Here is a 4,878-nt window from a genome sequence, read left to right as displayed (position 1 = left end):
ACTGACATTGGTGCTTTCATTGAGAGTTCCTCGGTGTCGTCGCTCTAAGGCTCGATGGCTTCTCCAACCTTCGACAACGCCGTCCAGGGTGAGACTTTTCTCCCCGGACAGATTTTCGTGTTCGGCGGCTTCGCACTGCAGGCCAACTCGCTTGGCCATCTAGAGAAGATTGACAGCTATGCCCCTGGCCGTTAGGTCAGGTTCGGGAACCTAAACTACATTGCCGACATCCACGGAGACTTGATCTTCGACGGATTCAAGCCCACGTCAGGAGCGTCGAACGATCGCCACGCGCAGGACTTAGATCTGTCGTCGGACAGTGTTCAGGATATCGCGCCTGCCATGGCTCCGGAATTTGATCCAGAGCAGATCGTGCCATCTGAGGATGGGTGGATGGAACCCACCACGGAGGTCGCACACCTATCGGTGTTGGAGCCAAACACAGACTCCGCTTCTAAGGAAATATGTGTCTCCGGACCGCGTGCGTCCATGCCCATCGTATCTGATTGGGCTTCGGTCATGGAATTCACCGCCGCAAATATCTTCCAGCACTCCCACTTTGGTGATGTGCTAAATTCATTAAGGTCTCTCTCTCTGTCAGGAGATTCCTGGCCGAACTATGTTCGGCTCGAGTGGGAAGCAGGCAACGAAGAAATTCGTCACCCACCCACCACCCGCTTCATAGCCACGGTCGATGATTTGACTGACATGCTTAACTTTGACTCCGAAGACATCGACGGTATAGACGACAATGCGGGAGAAGAACAGGAACCACCGCCCACAGGGTGCTGGACTGGCACCTCTTCATATGATATATATATGGTGGATACTCCCAAAGAAAACAATGGCAATGAGGCAACAGGAGATAACCCCTCAAGGAAGAAATCAAAGCATGGGCGTCATCGGCACCGCTCCAAGCCCCGCCACAGCAACACCGGCACTGGAGAAGAAAATAATCCAGATGGCGTCGACGAGGAATACAATCCTGATCAGCCTACCTTCGAGCAAGCCGAACAGGAACACGGGCAGGTCAGCCCAGATGAACAGGCGACGGACGGATACTTGGAGGACGATAACTATATGCCTCCCTCCAAAGACGAGATGAGCCTCGGTGATGACGAATTTGGCGTACCAGAGGATCCCATAGAGCAGGAGCACTTCAAGCGCCGGCTTACAGCCACTGCAAGAAGCCTGAAAAAGAAGCAGCAGCAGCTCCAAGCTGATCAAGATCTGCTCGCAGACAGATAGACCGAGGTCCTGGTGGCCGAGGAATATGGACTCGATTCCCCCATCAGGGGATACCCAAAGCACAAATCACTAGAAGAAGAGGTCGAAGAGCCTGAACTTCCAGCACAAGATGAGGCTGAGCGGCCACCTCATGGCCGGGATAAAACGACGTACTAACCCGCACCCCCATGCCGGTTCACTATGGCCCGGGGCAACACGCAGGACCTGTGAGACACATTGGAAAACAACACAGTACAACCAAGATCGATCTACGGATCACGAGGGCGCACCACAACACATGACGATGATCGTCATGCCGGATACACTAATAATAAATCCGGCCGGGCCGAACATAACCGGCCAGACCTAGCCGGACTGCGTTGTGACATAGCCCGGCACAGAGGCGCCGCACACCCCCTCTGTTTCACTGATGAAGTAATGGAACATGAATTCCCAGAAGGGTTTAAACCTATCAACATCGAGTCATGCAATGGCACAACAGACCCCGTGGTGTGGATCGAAGATTTTCTTCTCCATATTCACATGGCTCGCGGTGATGACCTACATGCCATCAAGTATCTCCCACTCAAGCTTAAAGGGTCAGCCAGACATTGGCTGAATAGCCTGCCAGCAAACTCCATTGGCAGTTGGGAAAATCTTGAGGACGCATTCCTCGATAACTTCGAGGGCACCTACGTGCGACCACCGGATGCTGATGACTTAAGTCACATTAACCAACAGCCCGGAGAGTTAGCCAGGAAATTCTGGACTCAGTTCCTAACTAAAAAGAACCAAATTGTCGACTGTCCGGACGCCGAGGTCCTGGCGGCCTTTAAGCATAATATCCACGATGAGTGGCTTGCCCGACACCTCGACCAAGAAAAACCGAAGTCCATGGCGGCCCTCACGACACTAATGACCCGCTTTTGCGCGGGCGAGGACAGCTGGCTGGCTCACAGTAACACCGCGCTAGGAAAGTCTGGCACTTCAGATATCCGCGACAGTAACAGAAAGCCACGGCGCAATAGACACAAGCGTCGGAACAATGGCGACAATGCCGAAGATACGGCAGTCAAGCCGGATTCAGCAACTCCAAATCCGGTCAGCGAAAGAAGCCGTTTAAAAGAAATAATCCGAGATCGTCCAGTCTGGACCGCATACTCGACCGCTCGTGCCAGATTCACGGCACCCCCGATAAACCAGCCAATCACACTAACAGAGATTTCTGGGTGTTCAAACAGGCCAGCAAGATAAATGCCGAGAACAAGGACAAGGGGCTGCACAACAATGATGACGAGGAGCCCCGGCGTCCAAACACTGGGGCACAGAAGAAATCCCCCCCCCTAGGTGAAAACAGTAAACATGATCTACGCCAGTCACATCCCCAAACGAGAGCGAAAGCGTGCACTTAGGGACGTCTATGCGATGGAGCCCATCGCCCCAAAGTTCAACCAATGGTCATCCTGCCCCGATCACCTTTGATCGTAGGGACCATCCCACCAGCATCCGTCACGGCGGCTCAGCCGCATTGGTCCTTGACCCAATCATCGACGGATTCCATCTCACGCGAGTCCTCATGGACAGTGGTAGTAGCCTGAACCTGCTCTATCAGGACACGGTGCACAAAATGGGCATAGATCCCTCATGGATCAAGCCAACCAAAACCACCTTTAAAGGTGTAATTCCAGGGGTAGAGGCCCGCTGTACGGGCTCAATAACACTGGAAGTGGTCTTCGCATCTCTGGATAATTTCCGAAGCGAGGAGTTAATCTTCGACATCGTCCCTTTCCGTAGTGGCTATCATGCACTACTAGGATGAACTACGTTTGCTTGATTCAATGCGGTACCGCACTATGCATACCTCAAGCTCAAAATGCCAGGACCTCGTGGGGTTATAACAGTCAACGGAAACACAGACTGCTCCCTCCGTACGGAAGAGCATACTGTGGCCCTTGTGGCCGAAGTACAAAGCAACATTCTTCGACAGACAGCCTATTCGGCAACAACAACCCCGAGCACCATCAAGCGAGTCCGGAGCACCCCGCAGCAGGATGGTCAGGCGCGCCCAGAGCTCGATTAGCAATCCGGCCTCCGCAATAGCCCCACTGAGGAGGCATTTGTGACACACGTACACAACTAAGCACTCAAAATACCATGGGCATATGCGGAGGCAAGTCGACGATGCAGCTCACAGTGCGGTTCAGCCCCCACAAGGCCCGCACATCCTTCAACTTCCTTTCTTTTCAGGACCCCACTTTCGGGAAGCCCCTTCAGAGAACCAGACTATCAGACTCATCGCTGAGGGGAACACCAAGGAGGCAAGAGGCTTTGCACACAAGGGAATACCCAGGTGGTCTCTTTCAATGATCGTTATACCTGTTTTTATATACCCGCATGCAACCTGCCCTTGGATAGGACATGTCAAATAGTCCTATTTTTCTCTGCTTAATGCATTAATTGTACACATACGCCTTGCCGCATTATCCAAATAACAATGGGAAATAGTATACAGCGTCAGCTTCTTATTACTATCTTCATATTTTCCCTTGAATATTTATTCAATGTTGGATCTGAACACTTTGATATGATCCGTGCGCCAAGGGCTTTCTATTGAGCCCCATAATATGGCAATAAAAGTCCAAACAATTTCGACAGTGCGGCACCCCGAACTTATAGCATTATATGCATCAGCTCTGAATCATGTCTTGGGTCAATAGTTGGGTTAGCCTGGCTCCCTTATTTTGGTACCTTACGTTCCGTTACATTGGCTAAGGTAGCGCAGGAAGAACTACTGCGATTGTGTCCCGGTTCTTCCGGAGGAGCACCTCAGTAGAGAAAGCTGAAAACTAACCGTCATGATGCAGCGAGAGCTAGTCGCTGTTCACGAGGTACTAAATCCTTCAAGATTTTTTCTGCTTAAGGCGAGGAATCGGCCTTGCCCGATTTAGGCATGTATAGCGCCCCAGTTCGGCCTTCCAAATACTAGGGGCTTCACCAAAATTTAAAATTATAGACTTCTATGGCCAAGTGAGAGTTATAAATCCAAATAGTTCGATTGCCTTGTTTGTTGCGCTAAACACCTCCTTAAAGGACCAACAATTTGGATAAAGAGTGTTTGTGTTTTCCACGAACACCCCAGTACTAGTTACAAGGGAGCAGAAGCCGACGACTGGCCTACTTTCAGATTTTGATAAACGACCGCAGAGAAGGTAATATTTTAAATCAAACAAAGCATTATATAGCGCAAACAAACTCGTTCTCATATTACAAAGACGACATGAGTACATTCATTCAAACATTATGTTCTTGGCACATTCATTTGCCACAAGACGAGCGCCTTTCATAACGCCACCATAATATTTTTCGGGGTAGCGATGCTCCCTACCCTCCGGGGGTCCATCCTTCATGAGCTTCTCAGCATCTAGTTTGGCCCAATGCATCTTCGCGCGGGCAAAGGCCCGTCGAGCACCCTCAATACAGACGGACTGCTTGATAACTTCTAGCCATGGACAGGCATGCACCATCCGCTTTACCAGGCCAAAATAGCTGCCGGGCAGGGGCTCGCCAGGCCACATCCGGACTATGAGGTCCTTCATGGCTAGTTCAGCCGCATTCTGAAGTTCGACCAATAGCTTCAGTTGGTCACTTAGA

This window comes from Triticum aestivum, chromosome 2B (assembly GCF_018294505.1).
Source record: "Triticum aestivum cultivar Chinese Spring chromosome 2B, IWGSC CS RefSeq v2.1, whole genome shotgun sequence".
In the NCBI taxonomy this organism is placed as follows: domain Eukaryota; kingdom Viridiplantae; phylum Streptophyta; class Magnoliopsida; order Poales; family Poaceae; genus Triticum; species Triticum aestivum.
This window is presented reverse-complemented; position numbering follows the sequence as displayed.